Below are 18,847 nucleotides of genomic sequence, written 5' to 3'. Positions count from 1 at the left end.
GTAGCTATAGGTGCACGAGACTATTCAAAGAGTAGTTACTGTATGCAGTAAAACTTCCCATAGAGTTACCTCTAGGACCTACAATATTGTCATTGTGATATGATGGTCCTTTACCAGGGTTTATTATTTGTATTGTCTCAGTCACTGATTAGTTCATTCTGAAGCAGATGCTGTGTGAACAGTGAACAAAAAGATAATCCCTGCCATCAAGTACTTATGATAAAAGCTGTCCAGTGGATTGTGAATTAATTTAACTGAAGACTTGTCTTTGTCTTTGCTTTTAAACACATCTGAAGCACAAGCCAGAGGAATAACAGAGTCTGTCAGTGGGTATGGAGCAGAGGGAATGGCTGAGAATAAGTAGGAAAAGTAGAAAAATAGGGAAGATATGAAAAGACTGTAGGGAAACATTTAAAAATTCTGGCAGAATGCAGCAGTTATCTAGCAACTTCAGAGCTGGAGGGCACTTGGCTGCGAAAAGGATTGCAGCCTGCATCCTCTGTGGAAGGGAAGCGGGTGATGTCAGTGTGGGAAAGGTCAGAATCCAAAGGAAATGACATAAATGAGACAATAAGAAATTTGATTTGATTTGTAGCTTTTGGGATGAAAAGCCAAAGGTAGGTTTTCTGACACACTAGAGAAGAAAATTGGCAGACTTTGACTGAGTTCATAGTTAAAGGAGGGAAGAGGCCAAGCCTGTGCACATACCACGCTCAGAATGGGGAAGGCAGCCATAGGAGGTGCTGCAAAGCACAGGAAGGACAGCAAGGTTTTTTCTTTTAGAAGATTCCCCTCACCATTGAAGGCCATTATTATCACACTGCAGCCTCTTAATGGTGACTCCACTTTTCTAGCTTTGATGCTGTAGAGAGAAGGCATTTTTCTATGAAGCAGAGACATGTAGCCAAAATCTTTGGGTGCTCTCCTTCATGTTTAATGCCTCTTGTTCTCAGAAATAGTAAAGAGCCAGCCTCCTTGCATCTGACTGACTGCCACTGTGTTTGCAGCAATTTAACTTTACTGCTTTACTTTTCTGTGATGAGGCAGAGTTCAAGAGTGATTCTAATAGAGTCAGTCTGAAGCATTCAGATAAATGTAGTCTGAAGGAGTGAGTCAGGCCCAACGGGTAAATAGTAATGATCTTGTGAGCTTGGAGGACTTAGATCTATGGTGTGTGAATCTCCTGCTAGTAGCTTGCTCCTATTCAACTCAATCCTGCTCCAGAGTTAGCTGGGGTGTTAAATAGCTTAGCTGTCTGTTATGGATTCCTGCTAGTCTGTTATCTGTCTGCTGCTTCAAGTTATTTACCAGATTCCTAATGAGGCTGTCTTGAACCATGTGAAGTCAGGAGAAAGTTGTTAACACCAGCTTGGTTTAAAACACCTCTGGTGCTAAAACTGAACAGAAGAAATACTCTGTTGGTTTGGTAAGTTCAGATCAATTAAAACTGATCTGCAGGCTAATGGGAGTTTGTAAAAATCATAGAATAGAATCATAGAAATGTCATACGATAAATGACATATCCCAGCATGTAAACCCTTATGATGGAAAAAAAAGTTTGTTGTTTCATTGTTTTTTAAAATAACAAACCAAAAGAGAAAACCTGCTTGTTTACATCATTGTGTTGTGCAGGAAGGTATAAGTGTCACCTTGGACTTGGCTGCTGTGACTGGGATTGATTCTGGCGCTTGATCCAACCTCACCTCCACCGTGCTGTTTGTGCCTGGGAGCCTTACGATGCTCATCTCAAATAGTTCAAAACCATTGCCTGGCAGACTGTCACTTGGGCAGTCAAATGACAGATTTCTACAGCTTCCACTTGAGAAGCCAGGTATTTCTGGAGATGTGCAGGCTGAACAATTACTGCACAGCCTGGTTCAGCCATCCTCAGCTCCCTTTGGTGTGAAGTAGTAACAGAGATAATAACTAGAAATGATATACAAAATTAATACAGCATTTCAGAACACTTAAATAATCACAATCTCTGTAGAACAAGGAAGTCTGATCAAACCCATCTATAAAGGGGGAGTAATTGGGCACAGAGCTGTAGCAAGTGGTTTTCTTTTTGAGGTTGTATGGACTTCCTGTGTTCATGAAACACCCATGCTCTGGTGGTGGAGCAAACCTCAACAAATGCTGGGTGGCTTTACCTTATCTGCAGGGCACAGGCCAGGAAAAACACACCAATCCCATTTTACTGTGGGATTTTTCAAAAGTCAGGGCTGAGGTGACAGGTGAAATCAGAGAGATGTGCAAACACTCAGCTTTTCTTAACTCACTGGCTATGGGTGCCTATATGTGGATGCAGGTGACCTACTTCAGACAGGTTGTACATCTTGGCCTTAGCCTTGGAAATGGGATTAACGCCCCTTGCCTGTGTCCACACCAGCCAGTCAAACAGTATGAAGATTTTTATTACACTGACCCTATTTTTAAATATCAGAGCCACATCTGGTATAAAAAAGTGGCCCAATGCCAGTGGCAGCAGAGGAGCTACAGTAATTTACACAGGAGGAAATTTTGGCCCATGTTCAGCTCACAGACTTGTGGGGATGGAGCCAAGGAGGACTGGTAGCAGAATAAGGATATTTCTAATTTAATGTGTTCAGACATCCAGATCATTTTGCTCATCACTGTGTTACCTGAATGCTGACAAAATGAGGCACTTGGGCTCTGAGTCTGTTCTGCTCAGTCTTTGGTAGGTTCCCCTGTGCCTTTTTTGTAATGAGCATGCTGCTGGGAAAGTTAGCTCTATTAAATGCTAAATGTAAGAGAGATTTAATGACTTGCTATGAAAAAGTTCCACCTACCTAAAAGTGCTTTGCTTTCTAGCCCAGGTTTGCTAATATATTCCGTATTTCAGGAAGATATTTCATGAAAGAATGCTGTTAGGAGCCATTTACTGTCCTGATCCTGCTTTTGTTCTCTAGTGCCAGAGTCCCTTGTGCTGCAGAGCCGACTGCTGTGCCACGAAGTTTATGCTGTGGATGCCTCCCATGGGTATGTTAGGTACCCAGGACATGGGAAGGTACCTCCTGACTGATTCCATACAGCAGAGTTTAATGGAGCTATAACCATAGTATATTACTTCCTTTTCTTGGTCTTATTTTTCCTCATAGTTTTTCCTCTTGGAATATTTATAGCAAATGTAAAACTTGGATGTTGCAATTCCAAATGGGGCCATTTACTTAATGTGACATTGTCCGGGGTAGACTAAATACCCATGGCTTTATGAGGAGGGCTGAACTGATTGGACATACCACCCATATTTACCACTAATGTTCCCTGTATAACACGTGAATGAGAGAACTGCAGAGTTGTATTTAAGTGCTCAGAAGAGCAATTTTCTCATGGACAAGAAATAAAAAGCCATGTTGCATCTTCATATAGGAATATATATAAAAAGGAAAGTGTCTTCTTTGGAAGTTATCTTTGTATTTCTTTTCTTCACAGACAGAAGCTGTGTGGGGTGTAGCAGGGGCAGTGGCCACCAGTGTGTGAACTGCAGAGACTGGCACGGGAGCTCTCTCTCTCTCCCTGTGAATGCCCCTCCACTGCTCCCCAGTCCTGAGCAGGGACTGGGGAGTCTCTTGCTCCTTTTCCTCTTGTCCTACTCCTGTGCCCTCTGCACACATAAGTAGCTGAATGTCAAACAGACAAGACAGAAACCTTATAAACTGGACTTTAAAAACTGATTAATCTGAAAATCTTGAAACTGATAAGATAGTGTGGAGGGCAGATTTAGGGTGCCTAAGTAGGTGGCACGCAAGGTGCACAGGCAAAAAAGCAGGACTAAGCTCCTTTTTTTGTTAATTTTTCTTTCTTTTTTTCTTCATTTGACAGGCAACCATGTTAACAGCTGCAACTAATGACTCCTGAAGGGATCTCCTCTCCTGGCTCCTTTTTTCCTTTTCCAATCTATGTATCTGTTTTCTCTGAGATGAGGGCTGTTCCAGGAATTGAGTTAAAACTTCCCTAGTCATTACTTTTCCTTTTGGTGTGCAGACACCCTGCAAACAGTGGCTTGGGCAGCAGCCTGAACCAGTTAGGCTTCAGGGGTAGCCAAGTGTAGCAATCTATTTTTAAAAAGTTATTTTGATGAATTGAATTTTCTGACCTGAATTGAACTGGTCTCGGGCACCCACATGTGCTGCTGCAGCCTGAACCCACAGGAGCTCCCGTGTTTGCTGTTTTTCCATTGCAATCCTCTCTGCTTTCTGTATCAGACAGCAACAAATTATTCTCTCCATCCTCAGTCGTAGCTGTCCTGTGTGTTTATAGTGGAGAGTTTCAGATCTGTGCTGGAGAATGCAGAACTCTGCTGGGTGTCCTGTTTCCCTTCAAGTGGTGGCAGTCTGGAGTTGGGCCTTTCATCCTTCACAGAAAAATCCTTCACAGAAAGTGTGATTAAACATTGGTACAGGCTGCCCAGGGAGGTGGTCGAAGCACCATCCGTGGAGGTGTTCAAAAAAAGGGTAGATGAGGTGCTACAGGGGATGGTTTACTGGTTAGGGGTTGTAGGGCAGATGGTTGGACTGGATGATCTTGGAGATTTTTTCCAGCCTTGATGGTTCTATGATTCTATGATATAGATTCCATGTAGGACTTTAAAGCACCAGAGTTACAAAGACCCACATCTCCCAGCTACAGAAGATGGAACTGGAGCAGCCACCAGCTGTGGCAGCATCAGTCTGTGTGTGATGCCTCATCTGCACGCATCCTCACACAGCTCCTCTTAACATTGGTGGCACGGGAGCTTTAGAGTACGACTTGGCAGACCCTGGTCTGGGCTTGTACCTCCTTATAGGAAGCATTCAGCATGTAGGAGTGAATATAATTCTTGTATTCAGTCTCTTGAAACTGTCTCATAATATTCTACACAATATTTCTATTGTGATGAAGTGAGTGGAGTTCATTCTCAATCCAGAAACAAACAGGAAAACTGTAATGGATTATATTGGATTAATATTGATGCTCATAAAGCTGTCTGTTTCAGGGTGACACTTTTACACATGCATAAGTAAATTAATGTGGTAGTTTGGAAGTTTAGAACTTCTCATGGAAGTGTTTATCATACTGTTGTCCTGCTGGGACTCTGCTGCAAAATGGGATTTTTAGATAGAAAACCTCTATGGACGACTAGGTTCTGATGGCTGTGTTGTTGGCACCCTTCCATTTGAGCCCCCAGGAGGCACTTGGATATGAAAACTGCACTTTGTTTTGAAGTTCAGACTTGAGGCTCACAGTTTTTAAAGCTGTTGGTGCAACTAAGGAACACCCCCTGAGCAGTTTCTGGAAAGGAAGGCTGCAATCCTAATATCCTGACCAGATTTCTCTTGGGATAGAGAAATCTTGCTTTTCTAAATTTCTATTCTTGAGTGTATGCTTTGCAACATTGGTGTGCATGAATAATTGCTGACTTTGACTGTACCAATTGCTGCATTTTATTTTTGACAGGTAATTTTTATCTGTGACTCTCCTGTAGGCCTTGAGGGTGAAGACCCTGTTATTCCTAGGACCTCCACTGTCTTTGCATAACTCCTCTTGCTTTAGGCAAGGTAAAACCAACCCAGCCTTTGGCAGCTCAGTGTCAGGAACAGCACACACAGACACCATCCTTCCCGGCTCCTGTTGAAGCTGTCCGGGAACACACGGGCTTCCCCTGCGTCACACCCCTCCCCGTGTGGCTGTAGGAAACCTCCTCCGATCTTCAGCTCTTCCTGTCCAGCTCTGCACGGGTCCAGCTCATTGTTTAAGATGGCAAAGTGCACTGGCCCAAGAGGGGCTGTAAAATGTGAAATGATGTTATTGTTGTTAAAGAAGTTTATAAGCTGTGAAACATCGGTCAGGCAGAGCTTTCCTATTTCCACTGCTTGGTAAGAGGCTTATGAGTCAACACCTGCTGGATGCAAGCAAGAGGAAAGGCAGGCTCTTCAGTGTCCCAAATCAATAGGGGATTTTTCTGGTTCCCAATATCTCAGCCCACATCTGCTTTTTAGTGTGTAGTGTTCATACAGGGTTAAATTATGGTGCAGCAGCAGAACTGCAAGCTTTTCTGTCAGAAGCTTGTGAGCTGCTGCATCCATAACTTTCCTGAGGTGTTCTTATGTAAAGCCTGGAATGCTTTTTATAAGAGACAGCTTGATATTTTAATGGCTTACTCTGTTGGTGTCTGTGTGTCTAGGTGCAGCCAGAAATTTTCCTCCTGAAATTGTAGGTATTCCCAGGTTATACTTAAAAGTGGCAATGTTGCAATAGAAATGCCTTGGCAGCAAGGCTGTGATGCAGGAATAAATGCTGCATCCCCAGCAGATGAAACTGGTGTGCCTTTTTGGATGGGAACCATAAATTGGTCTAAATCAGTCTGTGTCTTCAGCCATTCTTGTTCATCTTACGTATCAGTTTTTCATTTGCTGTGAAAACTGATCCACTGCAGAACAAGGGTTTTTTAATTTTTTTTTTTTATATATACTGGAGTAATCCCAAGAGAGAAGATTGCTGCTGTGAAAAGCAAAGCCCATGGCTTGATTGTTCGGTGCTCCTCTTGTTGTCATTAAAGCTCTTTGTGTTAGACCATGAGCAGTCCACATCATCACTGGCTTTCCCTGCTGCTGGAGCCTGCAGTGAGACCATAATCCTGTGTTTGCCTTCACAGTGTCTTCCTGTATAGTGTGATTTTACAAATCTAATATTGTGCTTTCTCTGCAGGAACAACAGCAACAGCAAGATAGGCTGCAAGTAGCAATGTTAGCAGAAGTAGGCGAGTATCCCAGCAGCTGACAGTGCTGGCCAAACAGAAACCTAATTTTCACCTTGTAGTACCAAGACTGTAGATAAGTTAGTGCATAATGTAAAATTCTGGAGTTGAATCTCCTAATTCTGCTGTGGTTACTGTGCCTCAATTTCCCTCTGTGAATTGGGTACTTGACTGTACCCAATGTGGATGGAAAGCCTTATAAAATGATAGCACTTAAAGCACTGCATGTAACAGTTCAAACACAGAACACTCATCATCTTCACTTTATAAATGTGAGGAGCTGAGGCAGAAAATGGTTTGCCAAAAGCTATTGATGTAGCTGGGGCAAGAGTCCTTATTAGACCTCTGGAGCTGGTGGCTGCCTGGCCAGCCTGCAGGTTTTGTGCTGCTCATCACCCTCCTGCCCCTGCCTGTCAGTATTGTGGTGCTGGTTTGGTGTGTGGAACAGACCCAGGCTGGTTCCTTTCACTGTTCCTGCTGAGTGAATTGGAAGAGTAATAAACAAGATGGTTTAAATCTAGGAAAAGTTTTAGAGTGCTCCTTTTTTTTCTTTTTAACAAGCGTACGTTAATAGCCCAAAGTATATGGGACAGCGTTGCCCTAATTAGATTTTTGTCAAAATTAACAGCCCTTGAGTTCAACAGGAACAGATTTAGGCCAACACATTGTCTTTGAAAAATTCACAGGACTTTTTGCCCTCTGGTTTTGAATATGAACTGACACTTCAGTGTCAGGCAACCTCATCTGAGCAGATCTTTCTTCTTCATCTAAAATGTTCTCCCTCTTTAAAAGACAGCTTCTAAGTGTAATTTGAATCCCTCTTATTTTAGGGTGTATATTTAGTATCCAGTTGATTTTTTCCCTCTAAAGAACTTGGATAGCAAGTCCATTAAGAAACCTCAGTGTTGCCAAACCAGTTTCAGGCGTTTGGAACTTCAATTACCTGCTGAACTCTTAAAAAACAATTTGGTAACAAAAGCAGTGAATATATTCTGCAGTGTTTAAGGATTGCTTACAGAGATAAAATGGTTTTGGCTGTATGTCAGATAAATGCTTTTATGCTGAAGCATATGTGCAACCAGTTTTCTCCTTTTTCTTTTTTTTTAAAAAAAGAGTGTAATCCTTCAGAATGTTGCCAAATTTTAGATTGCTAGATCCTGTGTTCTTAAATTAAGAAGATAATTTAGTATTTTCACCTAAGAAACATCTTTCATCTCTGGATCTTGATCTGTTTTACAAAGCCAAGTATGTTCAGTCCAATGAGAATTCTGTGAAACAAGAAGACACCATTCTCCATCATACAACTCTGCTAGCCAGCAGCAGAACATGATGTGGCTCTCGTGTCAGGCTGATAGCAGAGATTGCTTGGGGTGATATGGGATCACATGCATAGGTAAGAAACTTGGGGAACAGATTCTTGGAGTCTTGCTATTTTTGTCACTAACTCAAACGTGATCCTGGACACAGGTCTGATGCCTCTTGCAGGTGAACAATAGATGAGAGCAAAATTGCGTCTCTTCCACTCTGACATGCAGACTGTATTTGCATGGGTCTCTTGGCAAGTTCTGACTGTGCCTGGGAAGCCAAGCAAGGGCTCCTGTGTGTGAGATAGTGGCCAGCACAGGGGCAGAGAAAGAGCTGAACTGTCTTGCTACTGTACAGGTAACAGATGGTGATGTGCTTAGGGGAGCAAAGCTTCCCAGCTCTTCCAGTGTGCTTCCATTTCACAATTCATCTTCCACCAGTTGGGTTTGACTGAAACAAATAGACACTTAGCTTCAGTTCAAGAGGTGATAGAAAGAATGCCCTGTATTTTAAGATGCCTGTCTCTGTGTGTCTATGTAGTATTAGCAAGCCAATCCTAGTTACATGAGTAGTTTAGTTGAAAAATGAAGACCATTAGTACCACCATTTTTTTTATTGTGATAATGGAATCTGAAGCTGAGTGGTGTTTTCTGTGAACCAATCCCTAACTTCTTATACTACATAGTTAATCTGTGACACTAAATGCAAACTCATTTGCCATTTTTCCCCTGAACAGTATCTACAGCTGTGACCAGATGTGCTGCTTGGCTTGCAGCTGAGCTGGATTCAAAGACTCTGAACCCAAGCCAGCCTGAAAGTGGTTGGGCACTGTCCCCACTGCTGCAGGGTCAGTATCTGCAGGCGTAGCTGCACGTGTATTCCTTCTCTAACCCAAATCAGTCAAAATGATCTGGGTTAAAGAAAACCCTCTGTGCTTTTAAATAGTAAGGCAACCTGGATCATTTTGACACAACCGGGTTAGGGAGTGACTGCATACAGATAGAGTGACAGATTGGAGGGGGTGGTAACCCAGCTCTTCTCCAGCTGAGCCATGAGTTGGACCACAGGCTGAGTAACACTAATTGAGGGTGCATTCTGCAAGCTGCTGTGACTTCTGTTCTATACAGTAGCCTTTTTTTTTAGAAAATAATGAAATAGTCTAGTAATCTAAGTCTAGAAATGAAGCTGATGCTTCTCAGTTTGGGCCTGTGATTATGAGTGTGCAAGTCTACTGCTGTCTGTAGTAGATGTTTTTGTACCTTCCTGCCTAAGCACCTGGCAGTGGCTAATTTTTTTTTTCCTACAGGCAATTAAGAGCTACTTCAAGGTTCACCTGAACTGCATGTGTTTTCATGGGCTGTAAGGAAGCTGCAACCAAGGCAATATTTTGCAGTGACTTGCAGATGTTTATGCATGCAGCTTATATATATGTGGTCTTGACATGAGAGAGGCTCTGTGTGTTTTCACACCCTTCTAAACATGCTGGTAAGGGGCAGACATAGCAAGATTTTCTGGATAAAAAGAAAACCTTCAATTCATTGAAATTGAAATGTTCAAGATTTTAGTTTCTCTGTAAACTTTTTAGTATAAAAATTCCTGTAATGCTACCTTAGGCAAGTTTGTGTGTGTGTGTGTGTTTGACATTTGACTTGACAATGACCTCATTGATTTATGTTGTGCCAAGTCTTGATTACTTTGGTTTAACATCACTGTGCATAAGAGCAGAGTTGTCCCATTGATAGGATGAATACTTTTTCTTTCCCCTCAGGGAGCCTGTTGGCAGTGGTTATGCAGGTCAGGTCCACATGCTGTGACCTCTCTATGTGACAAGCCACCACTCTCACTTGCCAGTACACATGTCTGAGATACTCTCAGCTATAAAAAAGCATCTTCTCTCTCAGTCACACACAGTCTTCTTCTTCCCATAGCACACACACTGAATGCTGTGATCAAGCTCTCATCAGTACATATTCTAGCCAACACAGGACCTTCTCGTGTTGCTACTGGAGGCAACAGCTGAGGAAACCTATTTTGGTGTTTAGGTTCATACAGGAGAGTTGAGCATCTGTATAAATAAATGGAGGAAGCCACACTGTAGTGAGATGTATTGTCCATGGTGGTGAGGAGAGATGCCTGGGACATTGGACTTGGTGCCTCCTGATGGCCAGGGCCCATCTCGTTGGAATAGGACTCATTCAGTAATCCTATTTGGTGCATATTGCAGGTGTGTTAATGATTGTGTATTACAGCTTCATGTCTTCTATCCCTGAAGCTGGTGACAACCAAGGAGAAATTACTTTTCCTTGCTGGTGTTTATTTCCAAATGTATTCACAGTGTGACTTGGTGTTTCCCAAGCTCTAACTTTCTGAGATGAAGCCTTGACCTCTTCTTCTTTTAGCTCTCTTGACATTTACTTCTAACAAATGGACCTAGGTGTTGCTGTATGTCTTTTCTGGGTCACCAAATGCATTATGTGCTTGTCCTTCGCAGAAGAAATACAATATCTTTCACTTCAGCCCACTGGCTTGTTTAAGTTGGTTTTAATTTTGTTGTAGTTGTTCAAACCCAGTGATTTTGTCAATAGGCATTATTCATATGGGGAGAAATAAATTGATTCATACTTGAAGCACATACACACACACACACACACAGGATTGTAGCATGAGACAAAAGCATGAGCACAACCCAAAGGGCTGCTGCTGCTGCTGTGCAGCCTTTGAGCTCATTTACACCTGTGGGGATGGGATGCAAAATCCCACAGCAGTGCTTAGACACCAAAGGGGCTGAGCAGTCCCAGAGAGGAGTCTGATGTCAGCTGGTTGCATTTGGCAAATCTGCAGTTTCTCCTGTGTTATGAGCATGTGCTCCCAGTCCAGGTCCTCCTGCAGAGACAAGTCCATATGCAGCCTACAGGCTGTCTTGAGCATATTGGAAACCTCTGTGCATGAATGTTTTATCTGTATTTCTGTAAATGAGCCTGATTGACGCAGGAACACAGGAAAAGCTGCATCCCAGATGCTCTTGCTATGACTTAGTTGTGTTTTCTGGGAATACTTGGCGTTTGTAGCACTGTCTGGTCTCCTTCAAATCATTTACCTGCCTGGAGGCCAGGTCTCTGTGAGCTCATGGCTGAAGCTGGAATTGGCTACCTCCAACCTTAACACTCCTTTTCTGCAACAACTGTCTTTGATTTGTAGAAATTCTGTCCAATTTCATGGTTTTCAGGCTGTTTCACTTACCATTTCTTATGCTTTTTCCATGCTGTCTCTGCAGTGTAATGGTCTCCACATTGTCTCATCCTGAAAATTTTGGTGGTAACAATTAAAAAAATCTCCATGTTTACTGATAGTTGCAGGAGAAACCTCTTCACCTTCCAGCTGAAAAAAGAAAGTCAGACGATTTGACAAGTTTGACAAAAAAACTAATAATTGGAAAAAATTGTTTCAAAAATTATCAGAAAGTTAGAATAGAAATTTTCTGTTCATGAGTTACTTGTGTTTTCCAACAAAAATATTAAGAGTTTTCTGAGAACATGTACCACTTCCCTTGGATTATTTTGTTGTGTAAAAGTCATATTTCACAGTAAGGAGAATTTTTCTGGAAACTCTGTGTTCATCTATGTTTCTCCAACTACTTCATTAAGCATCTTCAGAAAAAAAAAAACAACCCAACATTCTGCTTGCATCACCAGTAAATTCTCATGCTTTAATATTTATGTTTAAAATGAGGCTGATAGTATATTAAAAAACAAACAAGCAAGCAAGCAAGCCTGTGACCTGCATGTGCCTGAGTTAATGGAGCTGTCAGCTCTGTTCCTGCCATGGTGATCGATGGATACTCTGATGGAGTTGCCTCTTCCCTCTCCGTGTCTTGTCTGCATGTTAATGCCTCCAATTGTTGAATAATAATGCAGTTTAGTGCAAATTTGTCTTTTTTTTCTTTGTCTCTGAGCACTGGTAGGACTGGGGTTATGCCTGTGTTTCTCTGAAGTACCCACCATGTTTCTGGACAGAATAATTCATAAGGAAGTATTTTACCTGTTGATGAGTACCTGCCTCATGGGAGCACTGACCAGTGAAACCAGTTACCATGCTGTACCTCAATGATTCTGAAGATCTGGTACTATGGGCAGACGGGGTCTGTATCTTGGTGCAGCTGGGGTTGCATAGGTGTGTGGGGCCTTGCCTGGCATTTTGACATGGTTTCAGCATGACACAAACAGGGGTTAGAGGGTATGAGGAGCACAGAACAGGCTGTTGATGGGCTTCTTGAAGGACTGTCCCCAGGGCAGCTTTCAGGGGACCTCCTGTGTAGAGAGCAGACAGGCAGATCTGCACCCTTATTATGCTCATATCTGCTCTTGAACCAGCTTGTGAGGACCTGTGTGGACACTGCACGTGGAGTTCAACACGATCCCCTTGTGGATTCACTGGCTGAATTATGCCTTTTATAATGAAAGCACTTGGCTTTTGTGCTTCATGTAGAGGCACTCAAACCTCATGTAAACCTGCAGAAGAAAAGTTTCTCACAGTGGATATGATTACTTTTGGAAAAATGTTCATAATGTTTCCAGAAGTGCAGTCCAGACCTTTTCCTTGTCACAAAGATGCTCCAGAGAAATTTATTCACTTCTATGGGGGATGAGGTCAAATTCTGTGAAACTCTGCCCCTTATGCAATGGGCCTTCTCTTTGTCCTACTTGATATCACTGGCTCTGATATAGTTATTTATGGTTGGGTCAGCTCAGCATGTTATTAAATTTGCAAGCCTTTGGTTACATAATTAGTAAAAATAAATATTTTAAAAGACAGGGGTAGTGATTTAAGCAGCAAAGACAGCTGACAGCCTCAACAGCACCTGCAAAGACTGGAGACACATGGAAGGAAGGGGGCTTCAGGTATCTATGGCAGCAGTTGAACGTGGGATGGTTTCAATGACAGCAGAAAGACCTTAAGATAATTTGAATTAACTTCTGCCTGTATGATTGCAAGGTGTGAAGAGGATCACACTAACAAAACATAGTTATTTCCCTGAATCTTATTTTTATTCTGTGAATCTGCAGGATCAAAGGGATCCTGGGGCTGCTGTCTGTGTAGGTAACTTGAAAATCAGTAGATATAGGATAAGTAATTCTATCAAGATGGCAATTCCCCTCTCCCTAACTTGAAATAAAATAAAATCCCCTGTTCCCATTGACAAGTATCACAGAATATAGCATGAATATATAGTGTGTTTTGGGAAAGAAGCAATGTACCTGGTAGCTGCAGTCAGTTTTCTAGGTATTTGGAAATCATAAGGTATCACACTTCCAAAAGGACAACAGAGGCTGCAGTTTTCAAACTCTGCTCCCTCCTGCTCTCCTCAAGTATTTATTCAGCAAACTGTGCAAAGTGCTGTTAGCCACCAAGGCAGTTTGGGATTTATCATAGAATCATAGAATCAGCCGGGTTGGAAGGGACCTCAGAGATCATCTAGTCCAACCCTTGACCCACCGGAGCAGTTGCTAGACCATGGCACTGAGTGCCACATCCAGTCTTTTTTTAAATGTCTCCAGGGACGGAGAATCTACCACCTCTCCGGGCAGTCCATTCTGTAGCGGGAGGAGAGCGAGGTTAGCCTGCTGCTAAGAACACAACCAGCCACTCTCCAAGCTAGCTCTAGAGTGAGCTTGGGTCTGGCCAAGTTCTGTGGGTGTGTCCCACCTTTATTGGCCCCCCGGCCTTGCTCATGCCCAATAGGGGCCTGTGCTAATCAGGCACAGGTGGACTCACACCCACTCACTGGCAATTCAAGGCACCTGATTTATCTTGTTTCTCTACATTTCCCCCCCTTTTTTTTTTTTTTTTTTTTTTTTTTTGTGTTTTTTTTTTTTTTTTTTTTGTTTGCTTGTTTGTTTTTTTTTGTTTTTTTTTTTTTTTTTTTTTTTTTTTTGTTTTTTTTTTTTTTTTTTTTTTTTGTGGTTTTTTTTTTTTTTTTTTTTTTTTTTTTTTTTTTTTTTTGTGGTTTTGTTTTGTTTTGTTTTGTTGAAAAAAAGGGGGGGGGTATAATCAAAAGTCATGAATTAGGTATGTTGGTTGTTCCTTGGGGGTCTATTTGTGGCAGGGCGCGTCCACTTACTGGGCACCCAGAGGGGTCCGTGGTCTGTGGATACGCAACTATAACCCCTCCCGGTGAACAACAGTGGTTTTGGCCCTAGCCACTGGCCTGTTGAAGGATCTTTATAATAGATCTGTACGTTCGGCATACGATTGATCTTTTGTGAAGAGTAGTGCAACAGCACGGGGGGTTGCTCTGAGTCGCGGCTTGGGCTAAGAAAATTTAGTGTGAAAAGTACCTTGCCCAGCCGCATCTGTGGGTCCGTCTCCTTGCTGTCCTTCTGTTTCTGTAGATATGTCTTCAGGGTGCGATGAGCTCTTTCTACGATCGCTTGGCCTGAAGACGAATGGGGGATTCCCGTGATGTGCTTTACCCCCCAAGTAGCAAAGAATTGTTGGACTTTCCCACCTGTATAGGCGGGTGCGTTGTCGGTTTTTACTACTTGGGGGACCCCCATGACAGCAAAACAGTTTGTTAAATGACGGACCACATGTAGAGCTTTCTCCCCCGTTTGAGCTGTTGCCCAAATCATTCCGGAGAAGGTGTCCACTGTTACATGGACATACTTTAATCGTCCAAATTCTGGGACATGGGTGACGTCCATTTGCCACGTCTCGCCAGCTTGCAATCCACGCGGGTTTACTCCCATACCCAGGGCCGGGCCAAATTGCGCGCACTGGGGGCAGGCTCTAACAATTCCTTTAGCATCCTCCCATGGTATAGAGAACATGCGCTTTAATGCCCTGGCGTTTTGATGAAATAGGGAGTGGCTGTCCCGAGCCTTTGCAAACTGGCTCACCGGGCTCTGAATCCCTAGGCTGACCAGGGAGTCAGCCTTTGCATTTCCCTCACCCAGTCCCAGGGATGTTTTATGACTTCGAATATGAAGGATACAGCAGGGCTCTGTTCGGACTTTTAGTGCTCGTTGTAACATGTAAAAGAGTTCTAGCAGACGCTTGTTCCGTACTGGTTTAATAATAGCATCTTCAATACGGTTTGCCACTCCGACTGCATATTGTGAGTCGGAGACTATGTTGAGGGGAGCCCGTTGCCACTGTGTGAGAGCCCAAATGATGGCCAGTAGTTCCAGCGTTTGTAGATTGTCTTCCGCAGTGCCTGGAATCAGATGATGTTTCCACCGACCTTTGTCTTGCCATACGCAGGCGGCCGTTTTTGATCTTTTTCCGGCATCGGTGAATACCGTAATGCCAGACACTGGGCGTTCTGAAACCGATGGACGTTCGATCCACTGGAACTGGCTGATCGCTTGCAGACGTTTATGTCTTGGGCCTCCGTGGCGGACTTCCCCAGAATAACCGAATAGTGCCAGTTGTAGAGGCTCGGAGCGTTGTAATAGCCAGTCGAAATCAGCTGTTTTTATGGGGATGCTAATCCATCCTGGCTCCTGACCGTCTACTTCTAAACAACGCTGCCGTCCTTTCCGTATCAGAAGTGCTATTATTTCGGTCTGCTGCCAAACACCCTTCTGTGGAGTGTGTGGTGTGAATAGCCACTCCAAGATGGCTATAGAGTCCGAAGTTGGGGACCTCTGCTTATGTTGACGTTTTTCGGTGGCGTGAGAATATTCCCCATTTTCCTTATTCCAGCAGAAGTCCTGGAGTAGTAGCGCGAATGGGTATGATGGATGGTTGCATACCCAGATCCCAATGGGTTGTGCGGCATCCCGCCGATCCGCGTAGCTGGTTGCCAGTTTATGGACGACCTGCTTTAAAGCCTTAGTGTGGTTGTCTGTCCAGTGTACTAACGTACCTGGATGCGTGCCCCGTAACAGTGACAAGAAGGGGTGGATATCTGTATTGGTAAGACCTATTATGGGTCGGACCCATTGGAGTTCACCCACTAATTTTTGAGCATCGTTCAAAGTTTTGATTGAACTTATTACTTCCAGTTTTTGAGGTCTTACCATCGCGTGGGTGACTTTCCACCCCAAGTAGCTCCAAGGTGATTTCGTTTGCACTTTTTCTGGAGCCACTATTAATCCTTTGGTCTTTAGTCGGTTGGTCACTGTTTGACTGAAGTCTTCGGGGAATGGGGCTTTTTGGCAAAACAGTATGTCGTCCATATAGTGATATATTAATGTATCTGGCATCTCATTGCGGATTGGTGATAATGCCCAGGCCACGTACATCTGGCATATTGTCGGGGAATTTTTCATCCCCTGTGGCAGGACAACCCATTCGTACCTTTTCGCAGGTTCACTTTTGTTGATTGAAGGAACTGTGAACGCGAATCGCGCTGCGTCTTCGGGGTGTAGAGGAATGTTGAAAAAACAGTCTTTCAGGTCAAGGACCAGAAGGTGCCAATCTCTAGGTAGCATCGTGAGTAAGGGCATCCCGGGTTGGAGGGTGCCCATTGGCCACATCTGGTCGTTGACTTTACGTAGGTCTTGAATTAACCGCCATTTGCCCGATTTTTTGGGAACCACAAATATAGGTGTGTTCCACGGGCTGACCGATGGTTGTATATGACCTGCGTCAAGTTGTTCTTTCACCAATTCTTTTGCGATTTGAAGCCGCTCTTTTTGTAACGGCCACTGCTCCACCCAGACAGGGATATCTGACTTCCATTTTAGCCTGGGTGTCGGCGGCACTTTCGCAGTGGCCCTTATTGAAAATCCTGGAGGGGTCGGGTGGGTTCGGGGATGGATAGAACTGCTCCAAGCTGGCTCAGAACCTCCCTCCCGATCAGACCTCCGAGTTGTCCTGGTAAGTTTAGGACATACGGACACACGGATATTTTTTGTCCTTCTGGAAAATGGAGTTGGATTGGCTCCAGGGCTTGTTGAGGGGTGGATCCACCACCCACTCCTTGGACAGCATCGCGGGCTTGTACCAATTTCCAGTGATGGGGCCATACGCTATGATTGATAATCGTAACGTCGGCCCCCGTATCCATCATCACCGAAATCGTTTTCCCTTCGTTTTTTGCGACCATTTTTATGACTATAATGGGTCTACTTTTCATTTGTTGAACCAGGCTTACTACTGTATTGCCTGATGACCCAAAGCCTTGGTCGCCCCGCAGTGTGTGGGTATTTTTTCCCAAATTTATTTTTGGGATGAGAACTAGTTGTGCTACCTTGGTCCCAGCCTTGATTACTAGGGGAGGTGCTAATGTGAAGCAAGTCACCATTATTTCCCCCGTTGAGTCGGCATCTATGACTCCGGGTAGCACAACGAGTCCTGCCATACCCGTTGATGATCGTCCTATCAGTAGAGCCCCAATCGTTCCATTTTCCTTATGTATCGGTCCGCGAATCCCAGTTGGTAGCTGGTAAATTCGAGTTGTTATTAACGTCATATCTATTGAACAGGGCACGTCGAAACCAAGGCTCCCTCTTGTGGCAGGAGCGGAGAGTCGTTGTAGAGCGCTGGCCCTGCCACTTGTGTCCCGGCGCGGGGGCCCTGCGCGCTGCCGCGCCAGTTTTTTGCCGACCAGCACGATTCAGTGCTGTGGGTGTCCGTTTGGCATCGGTCGCACCAAACCGTGGCCGAGCATCTCGTTGTGGAGTGCCCCGATATTCCGCAACGTCGGCAGAGGGAGGCGGGGTTTCTTCGATTGTTGGTGGGGTTTCTTTGGTTGTTCTTTTTCCTAGTAAACTGCCTATGTTCACCCAGACGCTGTGCTACTGCCGCGAGTAGTTTTTGGGTGGGTTCCAGGGCTGCGGCAAAGGCGTTGGCCATCCCCTGGTGTTGTTGATTTTGGGTGGCTCTAGCCGCGACCTCTAACATATCTGAAACCCCAGCTGTTTTTGGCAGCGTCGAGAATAAGGATTTCATTCTCGGATTAGCATTGTCAAAGGCCAAGAGTTTAAACATTGCGTCTCTTTGCTCGGCTCCTAGTTCGGACTGAGCCGTAATCGCCTGCCATAGCCTATCCACGAAGTGTTGGAAAGGCTCGTTCACTCCTTGCTTCACCGCGGTGAACGACGGAAGCGGGGTGGGTTCAGGGACCACATTGAACGCTTGTCGGGCCAGCCGTGCTGCGGCGTGATGTATCGGCGGTGGAAATTGCAACTGGATTTGCATGTCTGCGTACTGACCTGCCCCTGTCAGCATTTCGCCCGTTATTCCTGTTAACGGGTCGCCGGCTATTCGGGGGCGGATTGCCTCCATGTGAGCCAGTCGCTCCCATTCCTTTATCCAGACGATCTGCTGGGATGGAGTGAGCAGATATCTGGCCAAATTTCGGCAATCCAGTGGACAGTTCGTATCCGCTGTAAATAGCCAATCCAGGATGGCTTGGCCGCTTTCCGATCTCAACCCCTCTTCCCTTAAGGTCTTTTTAGCCTGCTGGAGCGTCTTCCACCCGTGTTGTTCGTAACTAGGCGGCCCATTGTTGTCATAGATAATAGGGAACGCCTTGTTACTGGGCTCCCAGCCCCCCTCGATGATGGCGTCACGGATGATACCGGACCATCGTCCGGGTTGGGACATGGGGGTGCCCTGGCTGCTCTGCTTTGGTAATATTGGCGTAGGCGTGGTTTCCTCATCATCGTCGAGGATGGGGGGTGGTTCCCTGTAAGTTTGAAACGGGGTCCTCTGCTCCAAGTTTGATATTCGCTTTTCTAGTGACTTTATCGTCTGGGCGGTTTGTTCTAGCAATGCTTTTATTGACGATTCTGGTCCCACCGGGGTGGTTGATGGGATGGTTGTTGCCTCGTTGCC

At 44.4% G+C, this 18,847-nt stretch overlaps 1 protein-coding gene across 1 annotated transcript in view; it reads left to right on the top strand.

Moving 5' to 3' along the window:
• The window catches only part of KALRN (kalirin RhoGEF kinase), a 492,333-nt gene that overhangs the window by 9,291 nt on the left and 464,195 nt on the right, over positions 1 to 18,847 (top strand). The window lies entirely within an intron of this gene.

The sequence above is a fragment of the Calypte anna genome, chromosome 7 (genome assembly GCF_003957555.1).
Source record: "Calypte anna isolate BGI_N300 chromosome 7, bCalAnn1_v1.p, whole genome shotgun sequence".
In the NCBI taxonomy this organism is placed as follows: Eukaryota; Metazoa; Chordata; class Aves; order Apodiformes; family Trochilidae; genus Calypte; species Calypte anna.
This window is presented reverse-complemented; position numbering and strand designations above follow the sequence as displayed.